The sequence below is a fragment of the Physeter macrocephalus genome, chromosome 14, assembly GCF_002837175.3.
Source record: "Physeter macrocephalus isolate SW-GA chromosome 14, ASM283717v5, whole genome shotgun sequence".
Lineage (NCBI taxonomy): Eukaryota > Metazoa > Chordata > Mammalia > Artiodactyla > Physeteridae > Physeter > Physeter macrocephalus.
The window spans coordinates 75,499,211-75,521,196 of NC_041227.1; the positions used below are offsets into that span (position 1 = coordinate 75,499,211).

General features: G+C 45.3%; 1 protein-coding gene across 7 annotated transcripts in view; it reads right to left on the minus strand.

The window, feature by feature from the left end:
• LOC102979137 (cytochrome P450 3A29-like) overlaps positions 1-21,986 on the minus strand; it is an 86,610-nt gene that overhangs the window by 52,049 nt on the left and 12,575 nt on the right. For all 7 annotated transcript variants that reach the window (XR_008619091.1, XM_055089850.1, XM_055089845.1 and 4 more), the window contains exon 3: positions 15,885-16,009. The gene's annotated coding sequence lies outside the window, so the exon portion shown is untranslated. The remainder of the gene's footprint in view (positions 1-15,884; positions 16,010-21,986) is intronic.

Below are 21,986 nucleotides of genomic sequence, written 5' to 3' on the forward strand. Positions count from 1 at the left end.
CTGCGCGTCCGGAGCCTGTGCTCCGCAACGGGAGAGGCCACAACGGTGAGAGGCCCACGTACCGCAAAAAATAAAAATAAAAAAAAATAAAAAATAAATAAAAAAATAAAAAACAAAACAAAAAAAACAACACAGAAACAGACTCATAGACAGAGAACAAACTGGTGGTTGCCAGAGGGGTGGGAGATGGGGGACAGACAAAATAGGCCAAGGGGATTAAGAGCTACAAGCTTCCAAATATATAATAAATAAGTCAGAGGGATACAATGAACACATAGGGAATATAGTCAATAATATTGTACCAACTTTGTTTGATGACAGATGGTTCCTAGTATTAATGAGGAGATCAAATCAATGTATTAGACTATGGAATCATTATGTCATACACCTTAAACTGTATAACACTGTATGTTAAGTATAACTCAATTTTCAAAAATGATTAAAAAATAAACAAAATAAAATAAAATAAAGGGTGAAAAAAGAAGACCCATGTGCCTCTGGGCTCAGCCAGCTTCCTCAGTCTTGTCTCAGTCCACTTCCAGTATGCACGTGATGTTCTAAACAAGGTATGATCTGCCAGGTCCCAAGCCCCCCAAAATGCGACATAACTGTTTCTCCTAGTATCTGAAAAAAGACTGTTCTTCCACCTGGAATGGGCCCAACCCATTTTCCATCTGGTGAATTCCTTCCTTTGGGAGTCAGTCAGGGTATGATCTTCCCCAATTACCCTCGTCCACTGCCTCAGCATGTAGGCGGTGGGGAGAGTTCCACTTCTGCATGATCACAGTTCTTACACAGAAACACACAGTGACGCTCAGACCATCATGCTCATTAAAATCCACGTGCAGCGGGAACTTTTAAAAATACAAATGCCTGGGGGCACCTGAAATCTGAAACTTATGGGATGAGCTCAAACTCAAGAAAATCATACCTATTAATTTAATTGTTGCTAAGAATTGTGAAAAACATTAGTTGAAATACTAGAATAGGCTAGTTCCTAGGAAAACATAATTGACCAAAACCAACCCAAGAAGAATAGAAAGCTAAATAGTCAAAAAAGTTGTAAAACAAAATTAAGCGGAAGTCAAAATCTTCCCATGAGGAAAACATCATGTCCAGAGAGTTTTATGGCACCCTTCAAAGAACACGTATGACTTAGCTTGATTTCCCAAGAAAGGAGAGCCCGAGACACAGGCTTTTGTGCTACTATCTTATGGGAATTTGCACCCAGGGGAGCAAGAGTGAAGGAAAACAGGAACAAAGCATGGAAGGAAGGAGAATCTATACCAGGTTCCTTAACCACCCTGGCCAACACTTGGTATTGAAAGCAACCAACTCTGATCAACAGAGACCATCTTCTGAGAGGCCATATGACCACTACATCCAGAAGAGCCCATCCAAGGGAAGGAAGGGGGAAGGGGGTATCCACTGATTTCCTTCTCCCTTTGGGAAAATGTTCCTCCCATGGGGAAGTAACTCTCTACAACTTTGTATTACACATGATTTGCTAGGTTGGGAGGCACTGCCAGGCTTCACCTACACAAGTTAAATTGGAATCCATACGAAGATGGTCCCTGCAGTTGTGGCTGGAACAGAGGCCAGGATAGGTAGACCAGTTCTCAACGCTGTCTAACAGATTACGCCCCAGTACAACTGCTTGGAACAACAAGGATTTATGATGTCACAGCCCCCGGGGTAGGAGCCCAGGTGTGGCTTAGCTGGGTGCCCCCGGCTCAAGCTCTCTCATGAGGCTGCCGCCCCGATGTCAGGCTGGGCTGCATCTCATTCCGAGTCTCAACTTGGGGAGGACCCACTTTCAGGTCCTCTAGGTGGTCTGGCAGGATTCAGATCCTCACAAGCTCAAGCACTCAGTTCCTTGCTGGCTGTGGCCCAGGAGCCCTCCTCAGATCTCTGCCACCTGGTTCTCTCCACAGGGCAGCTCACAACATGGCAGCCGCCTCCCTCAGAGTGAGGGGCTGAGAGAGGGAGCCCAAGGTGGAAGCCACGATCTTTCCATAACCTAATCTCAGAAGTGGCATCCCATATCTGTGGCCATATGCTATTTATTAGAAGCAAGTCACCTGTCCCAGCCACACCAGTGAGAGGGGCTAAACAGGGCATAACTCACAAGGAGGCAGCACTATTGGCAGCCACCTTAGAGGATGCGACCACAGAGGTGAAGCCAAGGGCTTCCGAGTCGTCACATAAAAACAATCCAATCATGCCCAGCTCATCCTCGGAAGACAGTATCAACTGGATCTAAATCAGACAAAAAACAGGACAAGAAAGACAGACTGCACGCCAGTCTCACTCACAGGCATCAATGCAAAACTCCCCTCCCCCCCCAAAAATAGGAGGAAACCAAATCTAGCAGTGATGATATCATGACCAAGCTGGATTTGACCCTGGAACTCAAGGACACTTATCAGAGAATAAATATAAATATCAGTTATCACATTAACCAGTTTAAAAAGTCATATCATTCCAACAGTTTCAGAAAAAGCATTGATAATATTCAAATCACATGATATAAGATGATCTTAAACTACTAACAGCAGGGAATTTCCTTAATCTAATGAAAGTATCTACCAAAAAACCTAAGAAAACATCATTCTTCATAGTATAAAAGCATTGCCTGCTTATATCATTTTAATGTTTTACCACATGCACATATAGCCTTTTCAAAATTTGAAACTTTTTTTTAAAGCAACTTTTTTAAAAAAAAATTATTTTATTTATTTATTTATTTTTGGCTGTGTTGGGTGTTCACTGCTGCACGGGGGCTTTCTCTAGTTGCAGCGAACGGGGGCTACGCTTCGCTGCAGTGCGCGGGCTTCTCATTGCGGTGGCTTCTCATTGTGGAGCACGGGCTCTAGGCGCGCAGGCTTCAGTAGTTGTGGCATGTGGGCTCAGTAGTTGTGGCTCATGGGCTCTAGAGCACAGGCTCAGCAGTTGTGGCACACGGGCTTAGTTGCTCCGCGGCATGTGGGATCTTCCCGGACCAGGGCTCGAACCCGTGTCCCCTGCATTGGCAGGCGGATTCTCAACCACTGCGCCACCAGGGAACCCTGAAACTTTTTTTTAAATAAAGAAAATTCCAGGGCTTCCCTGGTGGCACAGTGGTTGAGAATCCCCCTGCCAATGCAGGGGACATGGGTTCGAGCGCGGGGAAGATCACACATGCCGCAGAGCAACTAAGCCTGTGCGCCACAACGACTGAGCCTGCACTCTAGAGCCCGCGAGCCACAACTACTGAAGCCTGCGAGCCTAGAGCCCATGCTCCACAACAAGAGAAGCCACCGCAACGAAAAGTAGCCCCCGATCTCCACAACTAGAGAAGGCCCGCACACGGCAATGATAGACCCAACACAGCCAAAAATAAAATAAATAAAAATTAATTAATTTTAAAAAAAGGAAAAAAAAGAAAATTCCATCAATTTAACTTTTTGCTGTAAATGAAAAGAATGTCATTGCTTGTTTTTGTCAGAAATCCAGCTTGTGGATCCCAGGGTGAACAATTGCAAAATCACTGAATAAATTATATATATTCTACCCTGTGAGGCTGTTTGAACTGACCAAACAAGGGTTCATTCAGCAGGTTCACTCAGCAGAGATCATGTAGGTTCACAAGCTGAGTTCCTTATCTTTAGTTAGAACACAGGCTCCTGTGATAATCAGATGGGAAACATCAACCACATCCCCAGAAAATAAATGAACACCGTTCATTTGTGCATGCAATTCCAGGACAGTTCAGCAGGGGGCTGAAAGTCGTGCAGCGCCCCTGGAAAAAGCCACCGGGCTTCGCAGGCACCACAGTGACCCGTCTTGTACTTGTTGGGGTACGTTCCTGGGATTTAAATTTTTTTACTGTGATAAAATTCACATGACATAAAGCTAACCATCTTCAAGTGAACAATTCGGTGCCATTTAGCACATTGACGATGTTGTGCCACCACCTCCTCTGTCTAGTTCCAAAACACTCCCATGACACCAGAGTAAACTCCTGCGCTCAATAAGCAGTTTCTCCCCACTCTCTCCTCTCCCCAGTCCTCACAACCACCAAAGTACATTCTGTCTTCATGGATTTGCCTTTTCTAGATGTTTCATATAAATGGAATCATGTACTGTGTGGCGTCTTATGTCTGGATTCTTTTATTTACATGTTTTTGAGGTTCATCTCTCTTATACGGTATATCAGTACTTCACTCCTTTGATGGCTGAATAATACTCTATTGTATGGATACACTGCAATCCGTTTATCCCTTCATCCACTGATTTGCCTTGTTTCTACCCTTTAGCTACTGTAAATAGTGCAGCTATGAACATGCAGGTACACGTATCTGTTTGAGAAACCGTGTTCAGTTCTCTTAGGTATCTCCCCAGGGGTATAATTGCTGGGTCATATGGTAATTCTATGCCTAAGTACCTGAGGAGCCGCCAAACTGTTCTCCACACCGGCTGCACCATTTTACATCCCCACCAGCAAAGCATGAGGGTCCAATTTCTCTACATCTTCACCGACACTTGTTCTTTTCCTCTTTTTTTTTTTTTTTTAATAGCCATCCCAGTGATTGTGAAACAGCAAAATTTCAGGGATTTTGACTTTGTGCAACCACATTAGTTAAGAATCTGTGAGAATTTGCCAGAGGTAGAGGGGGACAAGCAAAGGGTGAGGTTGGGAACCCGCCACAGGAGGTCCTTGAGCTTTCTATGGATTCCAGGGACACCTATGCTCTGTTGTGTAGACAGTTGGCTAGTAGGGATCCACAAAATGTGACTGATATGCGGGCCCAGGGTGAGTCATTTAAACCCTCTCAACCTCAGTTGCCTAATCTATAAAATGAGCGTTAATAGTTATGTCTTTTCCTCCTAAAGGAGCCCAGATCAGACCAGACCCTGGTCCGTGACCTGAAGGGCTTGGGTCCTGGACCTGCAAGTTGGCCTCCTGGTGGCTTTGAGTGAAGAGAGCATGTGACCTTGCCCATCAGATACCTGACCCTCAGCAGACCCTCTAGAAATGTTCACTCATATGAGCTCATAAAACTGTTCAACTGGGCCTCCCTGGTGGCGCAGCGGTTGAGAGTCCGCCTGCCGACGCAGGGGACGCGGGTTCGTGCCCCGGTCCGGGAAGATCCCACGTGCCGCGGAGCGGCCGGGCCCGTGAGCCGTGGCCGCTGAGCCTGCGCGTCCGGAGCCTGTGCTCCGCAACGGGAGGGGCCACGACAGTGAGAGGCCCGCGTACCGCAAAAAAAACAAAACAAACAACAACAACAACAAAAACTGTTCAACTAGTGGCTAAAAAGGACAAGAATTATAGAGTAATCACAGATTACGGAATGTATTTTTTGTTGGCAAAAGGAGGAGACATGAGTTCAAGTTGTAGTCGAAAACTAATTAGAAGGTTGGGAGTTTGCTGACCCTGAACTCTTTACCTTTTTCCTTCTTATTGATCGTGTTTAAATGGCTCTTCTTACCACCTGCTGTGTGTGGAGACACGGAGTCATAAACGTTCAGGACATTGTTTCCTGGATTCTAATTGGGGCTGGGGGGTGGGGGGTCTGTCCAGCTGTGTGAGCTCAGGGTCCTGGGCAGGACCTCCAGCCCCAGGTCTCCCCACCCCCGTAGGACGTCAAAGACCCGGGGTCGAAATCTCTCCCACTCTCCTCCTCCTCCCCTGGGGCAGAAATGATTTCTACAAATTCCCAAAGTGAGTGCATTGTTGACAGAGAAAAAACAAATCCCAAAGGAAACAAAAACAGGAGTAAGGGGAGCTCATTCCCTCCTTACAGACACGGTGCATTTATGAAATTCAGTCAGGACTTCCAGGCAGGGCAGGGAATAGGGTGAGGCAAGTGAGGCATTCCACTTGAGCAGAAAATTGCCAAAAGTCTGTGATCAAGAGAAATTATATTCTAACCTACTATTTAAAAAATCAGTATTAATGCAAAAAAAACTAGGAAGAAGAAAATATCAAAATTTGAAAGGAAGACAGTATCAGTAGATCCGTTTATTTACTCATCATGGTTCATCTACTTCATGACGCTCATGCTGCAGTGTTCAGGGTCAAGTATTCTCATTCTGCACGTACACTGAACTGAGTCAACAAGTGAAATGGGCTGATGGATGGATAGAGGGATGGGAAGATGGGTGATGAAACAGAGAAAGCAAAATGCTAATTATTCAGTCCAGAAGGTGGTAGATAGGTGTTTACTATAAGATTTTGTCCATCTTTCTGTTCAAATTTTCTGTATTTGAATTTTTTAAAATAAAATTTTAGGAAGGACTAACTAACAAGATTTTTAAGAGTTTCAGTATCTTTCAAAAATGTCCTCTCTTCTCACTCCCCTCCCCCACGCAGACCCTCACCATTTGTGACCTAGACAATGACCACAGTCTCCTGTCTGATCACCTATCACAGGGCAGACTTTGCACATCTAATCAGGGCGCCCCCGGCTGACGCCTCCCACGGTCCCACACGGCCTGTGCCTCATCCAGGTGACAGGTGACACCCCAGCTGTGTCCCAGACCCCCCCTCCTCAGACCTTATGCTGCATCAGACTGGAGTCTCTGCAGGTCCCTGCACAGCCCGTGCCACCTCACACCTCCCCACCTTGGCTCAGGCTGGCCCACCTGCTTATTCTCTCCCGACTGCCTCCTCATCTTTAAGATTCCTCTCAGAAGCTTAAACATGGTGGGTTTAACACAAGCATTTACTTCTGAAGCTGCCCGAAGTCCCCATAAAATGCACTAAAGAGCTTTCTTTTTTTAAAATAGTTTTTTAAATATTTATTTATTTCTATCGGGTTGCACCACGTCTTAGTTGCAGCTCGCAGGCTCCTTAGTTGTGGTTCGTTGGCTCCTTAGTTGTGGCACACAAACTCTTAGTTGCAGCATGCGTGTGGGATCTAGTTCCCTGACCAGTGATCGAACCCAGGCCCCCTCCATCGGGAGCGCGGAGTCTTCACCACTGGGCCACCAGGGAAGTCCCTAAAGAGCTTTCTTAAAAGGCATAAATCCATAGGAACAAAGACAAACAGACAGGAGACCACAGCCACCAACTGTTTGAACCTACAAGTAGATGTAGCCAAGAGGCATCAAGAGCTCTTTGTGCAAGACACCTTCCTAAGTTCTCTCCTTAGTCCTCAGAATGACAGTACATAGAAGGTTCTCTCATTATCACCCCCTTTTTACAGGCACAGGGGAGTTAGGTCACTTGGACAAGGTCACACAGCCACAGAGCCAAGCTTTAAACCCAGGTGGTCTGGCCCCAGAGTCTATGCCCATGACCACTGTGCATCTGCCATGAAAGCACTCACTTGGCAGAGCAGAGATAGCTGAAGCTGAGCCCACAGCACTCAGGAGACCAGAAGTAAACAGAACCACGCCACTGGAGACCAGAAAGACTCAGGAACTGCACGCACCAGGTACCTCTGTAACTGGAAGTGTTAAGCGAGGGTGAAAACAGAGGACTGTTTAAAGTCTATGTAATAAAGTATCAGACTTCCCTCTGCTACTTGGTTGAATAATGTTCCCCCAAAATTCATGTCCACTGGCAATTTCAGAATATGGCCCTATCTGGAATTAGGACTTTCAGATGTAATCAGGTAATTAAGAAGAGGTTACACTGCAGTAGAGTGGGCCCTAATTCAGTGATTGAAGAGACACACAGACACACACACAGAGAAGGAAGCAATACGAAGATGGAGCCAGAGACTGAAGTGAAGCTGCCACGAGCCAAGGACACCAAGGATTTCCAGCAATCACCAGAAGCTAGGAAGAGGCATGGAGCAGATTCTCCCTCAGAGCCTCCAGGAAGAACCCACCCTGCTGACACCCTGACCCCGAGCTTCTGGCCTCCAGAACTGTGAGACAATAAATTTCTATTGTTTTAAGCCACCCAGGTTGTGTTACTTTATTATGGCCACCTCCCCTAGCCTGTAGAAGACTGGGGGATATTCTCTGCACATGTTGAACTGGACGTACTCTGGACTTGGAGGCGCCTGGAAGACAGGAGGTCGGGATGCATTACCGAAAGCAGAAGGAATCTTGAGATTTCCACCACCCTCCGTCTCCCGGGCAGAAGACTAGGGAATTCCTTCTCGGGAAGCTGAACAGCCCAAAGGATCTACAGATGCTGATATTCAGGGATCCTCCAGCCAGATGGCTCTACACCGAAGCCCACCATTGACAACTCCCACGCATCCTCAAATACAAGCAGACAGGCAAGGACTAGCTAGCATTCAAGGGAAGGATCCAAGTGAACAGAAAAAGGAGCTCAAAGGAACAGAAGCAACGTGGGAGGAGGAAGGGAGCTTTGGAAAACAGTCACAGTGGCCCGAGTGCTGTGCTGATGTGAAATCAGAACGGAGAGCAAAAAGGCACTCATAGAAATAAAAATAACACAAGATGTAGCATCCCATTGAAAGGTATGGAAGTGAAGTTAAATGATTCACTCCAAAAGAAAAATAGAGACAAAGACGGAAAATGGGAGAGAAAAAATAAGAAAAATAAAGAATCATTGCAGGAGTTCCATCATCTGACCGATAGGGGTTTCAGAACAGAGAATTTTTAAAACTTAAAGAAATAATTCGAGAAAACTTCCCAAAACCAAAGGGCAAGAGTCTCCATACTGAAAGGTCATTGAAGTGCACTATCCAACATGGTAGCCCCTAGTCACACACGGCTAATTAAATTTAAATATAAATTACTTAAAATTAGATAAAACCAGACAAGCAGTTCCTTGGTCACATCAGCCAGATTTCAAGTGCTCAGTAGCCTCAAGCAGCTGGAGGCCACAGTACTGAACAACACAGGTAGAGAGCATTTTTATCAGCGCAGAAAGGTGGATTGGACAGCTCTGGCCTTGAACAATGGATGAAAGCAGATCCACCAGGACACAGAGTCATGACATTTCAGAAGACCAGGGACAAAAAGAAAATCCCAAAAGCTTCCAAAAGGGAGAGGGGACAAGAAACAGGTCACACACAAAGGAACAGAAATCAGAAGGGCATTAAACTTCTCAACAGCAATACCAGAAGCAAGACTCTGTGTCTTCAAATTCAGACAGAAAATTCTGCCCCACCTAGAATTCTACACCCAAACAAGCATGAATGCAAAACAGAACATTATTCAGACATGCAAGTTCTTTAAAAAAGATTTACTCCTATGCATCATCCCTCAGAAAGTGACAAGATGATGCCCTCTACCAAAGCAAGGGACAAAACCAAGAAAGAGACACATCCAGGTAATTCAGTGCAGCAGAGAGGCAAGACGAATGCTCAGGACGACGGCCATGTAGAAGCAGGAGCAAGCAGCCTAGGCCTAAGCAAGGAGAGAGCCTGGGGAGGGCTTGAACGTCCTGAGAGGGGAGTTACACTTCTGGTGGAAAACAGGTGATACACTGGGACCCAGAAAACTCATCATTACTAGAGGAATTATTGATTCCAAGGAGAATGAAAAGATGCCAAGAACAGAAACAGAAGCATAGACGTGTGCATGGCTTCAGTGTGAATAATGAGAACTTAGGTCATAACGAGGCAGACAGCAAATAAGAGCTCCATTCCTATCCCTGTTTGGGGAAGGCGGGAAGTGGGTGTGAGGCCAGAAGGATACCAGAAACCTGAACTCTCATCTCCCAGAGTAATCAAGAAACAGTAGGATAAGCATGTCATTTAATGACATGGCAACAAACACCAGAAGCAACTTCTAAGTGGGGTGAAAATGGACACTGGAGGGAAAAAACAGAGTGGGGGTCAGGTAGAGCAAGGCAGCACTAACGTTGTTGTCAACTGGGTAGGACTGTTCCACTTTTTAAAGCATGTATGTCTATGAATTTGGTTTTTAACAATAAATTTCAAAAGCGCCAGCTCAGGGGTCACCTCCTCCCAAACCCCTTTGGGACCAAGTGCTCCGTCTCTTGCGTCCAAAGCCCCAGGGCCAACCCCTCACCCTACTGAATTGGTCTGTTCTTGGGTCTGACATTTCCCCACCAAACTGGAAGCATTTCATGCCTGACCCAGAGAGGTACCCAGGAAATCTCTGTAAATCCAAACAGAAGCCCGGACAAGAACCCCCTGCTGACCTCCCAGGCATGTTTGAGGTTCAGATGAACCTGCTGATAGCGGGTGCTGGGAAATCCCCAGATGACATAAGATGCGCGGTGCCCCTGGGCGTCCACAGCGTGTTTCACGAACAACCAGGAGGTGGTTTTGCAGAGGGCCTGCAGTGCGCTTAGCAGTGGGCTGGGCCCTACAAGGACACCCATGGGGCCAACATTAGCCTAAAGCCCCCCTGCCCTTTGGGATGGTTCATCCCAGCAGGGGGACTAATGAGGTTGCTTGGAACGAGCACAGCTTACTGATTAAGGTCACAGGCCTGGTTCTATCTGGTCTGAGAGTCACCCCTGCTGACCTGGGCCCTTGTCACTGGCCCGGGGCCCAACCCCCCACTCCACCCAGCCTTGATGACACTGCACATTCACTGCTGCAGGTCCCCTTTGCCCTCCTGTGACAGCTACGTGCAGGCCCGCGGGCTCTCTCCTGAGATCCTGTTACGGGCTGAATTGTGTCCCCTCCAAATTCATAGGTTGAGGTCCTAACCCCCAGTACCTCAGAATGTGACCGTGGTTGGAGATGGGGCCTTTAAAAAGGCAATTAAGGCTTAAACAGGTCATATGGGTGAGTACTACCCAATACGACTAGTGTCTCTTTTTTTAAAATTAATTTTTATTGGAGTAGAGTTGCTTTTACAATGTTGTGCTAGTTTCCACCGTAAAGTGAATCAGCTATACGTATAGACATATCCCCTCTTTGTTTGACTTCCTTTCCATTTAGGTCACCGCAGAGCCCTAATCAGAGTTCCCTGTGCTCTACAGTAGGCTCTCACCAGTTATCTATTTTATACACAGTTCCATGAGTGTATATATGTCAATTCCCATCTCACAATTGACTGGTATCTTTATAAGATGAGGAAATTAGGACAGACAAGCACAGAGGGGAGACCATGTGAAGACACAGGGAGAAGACTGAAGGAACCAACCCTGCTGACACCTTGATCTTGGACTTCCAGCCTCCAGAACTGTCAAAGAATACATTTCAGTTGTTTAAGCTGCCCAGTCTGTCGTACATTGTTATGGCAGCCCTGGGAAACTAATACAGTCCCTTCTCCTTCCCTCATGGAGGACTTCTGGGCCCCTGTCACCACACTTGGAGCAGAAGGTTCCTGGGGGCAAGCAGGGGAGGGAGACCCATGGGCTTTCTGCAGACTAGGCTCTGCGCGCAGGGCCGCGCTCCAGACGTCTCGGTGCAGCCGGGGCTCACCCTGCCCAGCAGCCTCCTCCCCCACCGAGACATCTCAGTGAGGAACCTCAGTGTCCCACCTCCCCTTCAGCCTGGAGGACCCCCCCTCCAGGCTGGAAGCCACAGGGCAGAGCTCAAGCGAACGTCACCCCTTACCATGGAGGCCTGCGAGGCCCACTTTCTTCTTCCCAAAAGTCCTAACCCCTCCCTACACACCAGACATCATCTTGGAGGATTTGGGAAAAGATGAGTCAATTGCCAAGACTGAACTCAAGGAGCTCGGGTTACCCAACCGAGGCTGAGAAGCCGCTGACTAAGCACTTGAAGGCACGAAGCGGGCAATTCAGTTCCCCTGCCTGGCCTCTCGTTCCGCTTTTCTGGGCTTTAACCTCTCCTAATGGAGCCCCAGAGAGTCAGACCTGAGTCCCCAAGGCACAGCAGGTATGTATGGCACAGGCCGGAAGGGAAGCCACTGTGAGTGATGACAGGCTGCTCAGGCCAGGACCCTGGGCTCCTGTCTCACTCACCCCTACCTCCAGTCCATCCTCAAGGCCTGTCCATTCCTCCCACAGGATGCATTTCTGCTGTGTCTGCTCTGAACCACCTCTACTTCCTGAATCTTTCACCTGAATACCTGGGCAGCTCCCAGCCAGCCCCCCACTTCCACTCTGCCCCCTCCTGGCCAGTCTCCCCACTGTCCCTGCAGGGGAAGCACCCTGTGTTGCTCTCCTGCTAAAGACCTACCGGTGGGTTCCAGATGCACTTATTAAAAGTCAGCCTCCTGCCACTGGCCCCTGAGGTCCCTTGCCCACCCCTCCAGCCTCATCTCCTTTTACTACCTGCCTCACTCGTGGCCCTCCAGACACATGGTCTTCTGTTATTGTCAGACAGAGCCAAGACCTTTCCTGCCTCAGGGCCTTTGCACTTGCTGTTTCCACCACCTGGAATGCTCCTCCCCTAATTCTTCGTGTCTCAGCTTAAAATACTGCCTCCTCAGAGAGGCCTCCCCTGACCCTCCGGACTAACTGGATCCCCCGTTACTTGCCATCTCAGCACCACGTTCACTTCCGTCTTGGCGCTTAAGTGATATGTAATTGCTGTATTTGTCTCCTCGTTGTCTGTCTCTCTCCCCACTGGGATGTGAGCCCCTCGAGGGCAGGGACCCTGTCTGTCTAGTTTGCCCTCATATCTTCAACACTGAAAAAGTACCTGGCACACTATAAGAGTTCAACAGAGATTGACTGAAGAAGCTAAAACTCTGGAATGCTACGGAACATATGCAAGATATGTCCACATGGCTCCAGTCTCCTTTGACAGAACCGATTGCTTCTTTTTGTTGTTTGTTTGTTTGTTTGTGGTACGCGGGCCTCTCACTGTTGTGGCCTCTCCCGTCGCGGAGCACAGGCTCCGGACGCACAGGCTCAGTGGCCATGGCTCACGGGCCCAGCTGCTCTGCGGCATGTGGGATCTTCCCGGACCGGGGCACGAACCCGTGTCCCCTGCGTTGGCAGGCGGATTCTCAACCACTGCGCCACCAGGGAAGCCCGAACCGATTGCTTCTGACAGTGACTGATGCCTGGCATGACCAGTGGCCCTGCGAGGGCGTTTCCTCTCTTGACTCTGAATGAGTGAGCTGTCCAGCTGTCCCCAAGGTCTCATGCCTCTGCAGGAGATGGAACTGGTTTTCTGCTGATTCAGCACCCATCATTCCCTTAGGAGGCAAACTTAACAGACTAGTCACTGGCAAAGAGGATGATGGCAACTTGTGGCTTTGACCAGTGATGATCCATCCCCTACTGACCTTGCCACTCAAATGAAATTTCTGCTGTTTTAAGCCACCCAGCTTATGGTAATTTGCTAGGGCAGCCCTAAGGCATTAATACAAGTGTCATTCAAACCTGCCTCTAATAAGACTGGCTTCCACTGGGCATCTTATGAACTTCCTGCTGGAGTGAAGTCATCAGGGGTCACGGTTCTGAAGGGAGAGACATGCTTGTCATCTCAGGAAGTGCCAAATCATTACCAAAGAGCCCCAAATAACAGGAGAGACCACAGGTGAGGTCAGCAGCCTGACTAGCAAGTCATATTAGCAAAACGGGGGAAGAGGAAGGAAGGCAGGGGAAGAGGAAACCCTGGGAGAGCCCGAGGGTGTGGACTTTCGAGGAAAGAAGAGTCACTCATTCAACAAGCATTTCTCAGCACCTGCTCTTGCAGGACTGAGGTGCTCTGAAGAGCACCTGCTCTTCAGAACTTTCAGGTAGAAAAATCATGGGAAAAAGTCTTTCTTTACAAGAACTCAAAATCTAGTTTAAAAAACAGGAATACTTTAACTTGATTAATGGTTGTTTAAAGCTAGAAGAGATATTAGAAATCAGCCCATGGTGGTCCAGATTCCTTCATTCAGCAAAAAGTGTTTATTACTCATGACTATTCTTTGCCATCCTCTGTTCTTGGCATTTGAGATACAACATGAGCAACAAAATCTCCACCCTCAAAGAATTTATATTCTAGAGGAGAAGGCAGACGATACACAAACAAGAAAACAGAGGGCAAAGAGCCATGATGACACAAACCAAGGCAAAACGGTAAGAAGCGATGAGGGTCGTTCAGGACGGTCGGTTGGCAAAAGCCTCTAAGGAAGTCGTGTTCGTGCTGGGTCTTGAATGACAAGAGCTATGAAAGTGTGCAGTAAAGGATTAACTCAGCAGACCTGAGGTGTCCAAACCCTGCACATTCCAGAGAAAGGTCTGATCCTGTCCAGCTCCAGGGAGATAACCTTTAAATATGTAAATGAGCTTTAGGCCAAGAACAACCAAGGGGTCTGCCCAAGGTCACACATCGATGTGGAGGAAGAACTGAACCCAGAGCTTAGGTCTGCCGACCCTGGCGCAGGGGGTTTTCCCTGAAACAGTAGAAATGGTAGAAATGGGGCAGGCTTAGGAGCCACACAGACATAGTTTCAAACACTGGTTCTACCCTCATTAGCTATGTGGCCCTGGGGAATCTTTTAACCTCTCTGAACCTCAGCATCCTCATCTCTAAAAAGGATTCGATGCATATTCCATGGCTTGTGTGAAAAGTATATAAGAAAATGGATGTAAAACCTCAGGTACATAATAGGGCTCTTAGTTTTAATTTCCCCCAAACAGACCCTGAGATAAATACTTGGATATAAATAGTTAATTTAGAGGGTGATCCCAAGAAGTATTTTGAGAGAATAAAGAAGTGCCTCAAGGAAGGTAGGAATGCAAATACAGTGTAGTCATACCTTGGAGATATTGCCGGTTCGGTGCCTGGCCACTGCCGTAAAGTGAATATCGCAGTAAAGCAAGTCACACAAATCTTTTGCTTTCCCAGTGCATATAAGTTATGTTTACAATCTGTTGTAGTCTACTAAGTGTGCAATAGCATTATGTCTTTTAAAAAGAAAAAAACAACAATGTACATACCTTACTTTCCAAATACTTTACTGCTGAAAATTGCTAAACACCGTCTGAGCCTTCTGCAGGTCATAATCTTTTTTTTTTTTTTTTTTTGGTACGCGGGGCTCCCTCTGCTGTGGCCTCTCCCGTTGCGGAGCACGGGCTCCGGACGCGCAGGCTCAGCGGCCATGGCTCACGGGCCCAGCCGCTCCGCGGCACGTGGGATCCTCCCAGACCGGGGCGCGAACCCGGTTCCCCTGCATCGGCAGGCGGACGCGCAACCACTGCGCCACCAGGGAAGCCCCAGGTCATAATCTTTTGCTGGTGGGAGGTTTGAAATACCGTGAGAATTACCAAAACCTGACAGAGACACGAAGTTGAGCGCATGCTGCTGGAAAAAAAGGGTGCTCAGAGACTTGCTCCACGTAGGGAAGTAAGTTTGCTTTTACTTCTCCACCATCAAGCACCATGCCTGGCAAGAGAGCTTAGGAAGACATGCTTATCCAACTCAATGACAGTGAGAGCCTTTTGAGGCCCAGCCTTTCCCTCCTGCCCTGCCAACTGCTGACACTGGCCTTACCTCCTGTTCCAGAGCCTTCTACAAGCCACTCTCCAGTGCCTACAGCTCTCCCCATGGAGCCCGGCACAACCCTGGAAGGCAAAGTCTCTGCAGGGAGACAACACACAGAATTGCTGGGTTGGAACAAAGGATATGTCTAAGAGATGAAAGATGGAACAGAAAGGAACAGGGCAGCAGCTTGAGTGAGCACTGCAAGATCAGCCAAAGGGTCAAGTCTGACCCTCTGGATCAGCTCTTTTCGAGCGAGGACCACCCCTAAAGGTGGGAAACAGATGTCAGAAGATGAAGATGCCAAGTGGAGAAGGCCCAGGCCTCCCATCGGCTTCATCCAGAACAGCTCTGTAAACTGAGGCCAAGCATTCCTTCTAAGAACGTAGTCAAGGGCCACAGAGGGTCTCTGAGGCAGAGTGACCTATGGAAGGGAGCACTGGGGAAGGCAGGGAGTGGAAAGCAGGAATCAGTTGGATCTGACCAGACATGAGATTATAGAAGAAATGAAGAAATAACTGGAACAGTTGTTGCTGGGAGAAGGTCATTGTGAGCATCCAGACCCCAAGGTCCCACTCCAATCTGTCGTTCACTCACCTGATGGACAAGACCCTTGCACTCTCAGCTCCCTATCTGGTCACATGTGGAGGCTGTACAACATGTGCTCAGTGCCAGGTACTAGGATTCCATGAGCTAAGTTCAAAACTTCCAAGGTTACAGACCTAGAAGACAGAGATACAAGGCAAGGGTGGTGACTGAGATCATTAACCAGGTGGAATATGTTGCAACACAAATCAAGTCACACCAGTGACAACACTTAACTGATGTTTTCCTGCAGCACTACTTTGCTGGCATAATCCTTGTTGAATATTAAACAATGACCTCAATGTGGCACATGAACTTTATGAAGTTCAGAGTATAATCAGACTAGTTCAGGAAAGTTGAGAATATGCATTCAGCTCACCCCAGAGACACGCTATTATGGGACAACTCTGGTGCCAGCCACTAAAAGTCAAGATTTCTTTGACAGTTTCAATTCTCTAAGAATATACACATTGAAAGACAACCTAAAAGTTTGTTACCTGCATGCCCAGAAATTATATTCGCCCCAAAAAAAGGCCTTATGTATATTGCCTGAAATATTATAGGCTCATACCCATTAAATTATTATTTAAATTATTAACTTATTTAATTAATAAGTCAATGCTTATGAAGTTACTTTAGCAGTAACAGAAGCCAGAAATTTTCAAATACCTCTCAAGAAGGAGGCCCTTAGTCTCTGACAGGCTGGTAGAAATGGAGTCACCTTTTTTTTTTTTTTTTCTACACAGTAACTCAAAACCATACAAAAATATATAGATCTACAGTAAAGGTAAATATATGGACAAATATAAATACCTGTGTTATTTTAACTTTGATTTCTAACTCCACTTTTTATTCTATTATAGGATTTAAAAGACAAATGCATAAAAAATAACTATACCTCTATATTAATGGGTACACAACATATAAAGATATAATTTATGACATCAATAACATAAAGTGGGAAGGTGCAGAGCTGTAAAGAGGTAGAGTTTTATGTAAGTGAAGTTGAAAATAGGTTGTTATGGGACTTCCCTGGTGGCACAGTGGTTAAGAATCCACCTGCCCTCAATATCAAAAAAACAACCCAATCCAAAAATGGGCAGAAGACCTAAATAGACGTTTCTCCAAAGAAGATATACAGATTGCCAACAAACACCTGAAAGGATGTTCAACATCACTAATAATTAGAGAAATGCAAATCAAAACTACAATGAGGTATCACCTCACACCAGTCAGAATGGCCATCATCAAAAAATCTAATCATAATGTTCATTGCAGCACTATTTACAATAACCAGGACATGGAATCAACCTAAGTGTCCATCGACGGATGAATGGATAAAGAAGGTGTGGCACGTATATACAATGGAATATTACTCAGCCATAAAAAGAAATGAAATTGAGTTATTTGTAGTAAGGCGGATGGACCTAGAGTCTGTCATACAGAGTGAAGTAAATCAGAAAGTGAAAAACAAATACCATATGCTAACACATATATATGGAATCTAAAAAAAAAATGGTTCTGAAGAACCTAGGGGCAGGACAGGAATAAATACGCATATGTAGAGAATGGACTTGAGGACACGGGGAGGGGGAAGGGTAAGCTGGGATGAAGTGAGAGAGTGGCACTGACATATATACACACTACCAAATATAAAATAGATAGCTAGTGGGAAGCAGCCGCATAGCACAGGGAGATCAGCTCGGTGCTTTGTGACCACCTAGAGGGGTGGGATAGGGAGGGTGGGAGGGAGACACAAGAGGGAGGGGATATGGGGATATATGTATACATATAGCTGATTCATTTTGTTATACAGCAGAAACTAACACAACGTTGTAAAGCAATTATACTCCAATAAAGATGTTAAAAAAAAAAAAGAATCCACCTGCAAATGCAGGGGACACGGGTTCAAGCCTTGGTCCAGGAAGATCCCACATGCCATGGAGCAACTAAGCCCCTGCGCCACAACTACTGAGCCTGCACTCTACAGCCCGTGAGCCACAACTACTGAGCCGCAACTACCGAAGCCCACGCACCTAGGGCCTGTGCTCTGCAACACGAGAAGCTACCACAATGAGAAGCCCACGCACTGTAACAAAGAGTAGCCCCTGCTCGCCACAACTAGAGAAAGCACGTGCACAGCAACGAAGACCCAACAAAGCCAAAAATAAGATAAATAAATACATTTTAAAAAAACAGGTTGTTATAATTTTAGGATGTTTTATGTAACCCCCATGGTAACCACAAAGAAAATATCTATAGAATACACACACTAGGAATGAGAAGGAAATCAAAACATGTCACTACAAAAAAAATCAACTAAACACAAAGGAAGGCAGTAAGGGAGGAAATGAGGGTCCAAAAAAGCTAGAAGACATACAGAAGACAAATATCAGAATGGTAATAGCAAGTCCTTCCCTATTAGTAATTACTTTAAATATAAATATAAATGGATTAAACTACCCAGTCAAAAGACAGAGATTGTCAGAATGGGTAAAACAAATAGAATCCAATGATACTGTGTCTAAAAGAGATTTGTTTTAGATCTAATGACATACATGGGTTGAAAGTGAAAGGTTAGAAAAAGATATTCAGTGTAAATTATAACCAAAAGAGAGTAGGGATAGCTCTTCTAATATCAGACAAAATAGACTCTAATTCAAAAACTGCAGGCTCCCACAGATATCTCAGTGGAGAGTCACACAGTGTTCATCAGCATGGATCCCAATGACCTGCTTTGCAGAGGACACAGGTAGCCTTTGCGACTACAGACTACTTGAAGAGGGAGACACCACTCCACACCCCTCCCAAGAAGGAGTTGCTGTTGTACCACTTCAGGATGAGGGCTGTCAGCCCTCCTTAACCTTGTGAATGTCCCAGGCCCCAGAGCCATGGCTGTTCTGCCTGCACCCACACTTCAGACCCTGACTCCATGACCACTCTGCATGCACAGAGTAGCTGAATGGATTAAAAAATAAGACCCAATTCTATGCTGCTGATATGAGACTCACTTTAGCTTTAAGGACACCCATAGGCTGAAAGTAAAGGAATAGAAAAAATATATTCCATGCAAATGAAAACCAAAAAAGACCAAAGGAGTTATACTTGCATCAGACAAAATAGACGTTAGGTCAAAAACTGTAATAAGAGACAAAAAAGGTCATTATATAATGATAAAGGGGTCATTTAATCAAGAAGATCTAACAAGTGTAAATATACATGCACCCAACCTTGGATTACCTATATATATTAAACAAATATTAACATATCTGAAAGCATATAATGATATACCCCACTTTCAACAATGGGTAGGTCATCCAAACAGAAAATCAATATGGAAGTATTGGACTTGAATTACATTTTAGACCAAACAGACCTAGCAGATGCATACAGAACATTCCATCCAACAGCAGTAGAAGAGACATTCTTCTCAAGTACACACAAAACATTCTCCAGAATAGATCATATGTTAGGCCACAAAAAAAGTATTAACCAACATAAGAAGACTGAAGTTATATCAAGCATCTTTTGTGACCACAATGGCATGTAACTAGAAATCGATAACAGGAGGACACCTGGAAAATTCACTAATATGTGGAAATTAAATGACACATTCCTGAGAGTAGCACTGACATATATACACCACCGAATGTAAAATAGTTGGCTGGTGGGAAGCAGCAGCATAGCACAGGGAGATCAGCTTGGTGCTTTGCAATGACCTAGACGGGTGGGATAGGGAGGATGGGAGGGAGGCTCCAGAGGGAGGGGATATGGGAACATGTGTATGCATATGGCTGATTCTCTTTGCTGTGCAACAGAAACTAACACAGTATTGTGAAGCAATTATACTCCAATAAAGACCTATTTTTAAAAATTGGAAGAAGTCAATGACACATTCCTGAACAATCAATGGGTCAAAGAAGAAATCATACGGAAATCAAAAAATATCTTGAGACCAACGTAAATGGAAACACAATGTACCAAAACTTCGGGGATGCAGCAAAAGCAATTCTAAGAAAGAAGTTTATAGCAGTAAATGCCTACATTAAAAAGAAGAAAGAACGATCTCAAATAAACAACCTAAATTTATACCTCAAGGAACTAGAAAAATAACAAGCTAAGCCCAAAGTTAGGAGAAGGTAGGAAAGAACAAAGACCATAGCAGAAATAAATTAAATAGGGACTAAGAGGACAATAGAGAAAAATCAATAAAACTGATTTTTTGAAAAAATAAAATTGACAAATCTTTAGCAAGACTAAGAAAACGAAAGAAAAGAAATAAATTAAATAAAATCAGAAATGAACAAGGAGACATCACAACTGACACTGCAGAAATGCACAGGTTCATAAGAGACTACTATGAATAAGCTGTACATCAAAAACTTGGCTAACCTAGAAGAAATGGATAAACTCCTGGAAACAGACAACCTACCAAGACTGAATCATGAAGAAACTGAAAGTCTGAACAGACCTATTACTAGTAAAGAGATTGAATCTGTAATCAAAAATATCTCAGAAAAGAAAACTCCAGGACCAGATGGCTTCATGATGAACTCCACCAAACATTTTTAAAAAGTAATGCCAATCTTTCTCAAACTCTTCCAAAAAATCAAAGAGGAAGGAAGACTTCGAAACTCACTTTTATGATACCAGCATTACCCTGATACCAAAGCTATGCAAAGACACTACAAGAAAGAAAACTATAGACCAATACACCTAATGAATATTGATGCAAAAATTCTCAACAAAATACTAGCAAACAGAATTCAAAAGAACATTATAAGGCTCATACACCATGACCAAGTAGGATTTATTCCTGGAATGTAAGGATGGTTCAACACACAAAAGTCAATCAGTGGAACAGAACATATTAACAGAATGAAGGGGGAAAAATCACTTAATCATCTCAATTGATACAGAAGAATTATTTTACAAAATTCAACATCCTTTCATGATAAAAACACTTAACAAATTAGAAATAGAAGGAAACTACCTCAACGTAATAAAGGCCATATATGAAAAGCCCACAGCTAACATCCTACTTAATGGTCAAGAGTTAAATGCTTTACCTCTAATATCAGAAACAAGACAAGGGCCTTCACCGCTTCTGTTCAACATAATACTAGAAATCCAAGCCAGAACAATTAGTCAAGAAAAAGAAATAAAAGGCATCCAAATTGGAAAGAAAGAAGTAAAATTATCTCTGTTCACAGATGAAAGGATCTTATATGTTGTAAACCCTAAAGATTCCACACACACAAAATGTTAAAACTAATAAACAAATTTGGCAAAGTTGCAGGATATAAAATCAACATACAGGGACTCCCCTGGTGGCACAGTGGTTAAGAATCCTCCTGCCAATGCAGGGGACACAGGTCCGAGCCCTGGTCCAGGAAGATCCCACATGCCGCAGAGCAACTAAGCCCATGTGCCACAACTACTGAGCCTGCGCTCTACAGCCTGTGAGCCACGACTACTGAGCCCTCATGCCACAACTACTGAAGACCTCACACCTAGAGCCCATGCTCCACAACAAGAGAAGCCACTGCAATGAGAAGCCCTCACACCACAACAAAGAGTAGCCCCCGCTTGCTGCAACTAGAAAAAGCCCACGCAGAGCAACAAAGACCCAACACAGCCATAAATAAATACATAAATATTTTAAAGTTACAAAATACAAAAATCAGTTGTTTCTATACATTAACAACGAAGAGTATGAAAAGGAAATCTTAAAAACAATTCCATTTACAATAGCAGCCAAAAGAATAAAATACTTAGAATTAAATTTAACCAAGGAGGCAAAAGACCTGTACCCTGAAAGCTATAAAAATTTGCTGAAAGAAATTAAAGACACCAATAAATGGAAAGACACCCCATGGTCATGACTGGAAGAATTAATGTTGCTAAGAAGTCAATACTGGGCTTCCCTGGTGGCGCAGTGGTTGAGAATCCGCCTGCCAATGCAGGGGATACGGGTTCGTGCCCCAGTCCGGGAAGATCCCACATGCCGCAGAGCAGCTGGGCCCGTGAGCCATGGCCGCTGAGCCTGCGCGTCCGGAGCCTGCGCCCCGCAACGGGAGAGGCCACAACCGTGAGAGGCCCGCGTACCACAAA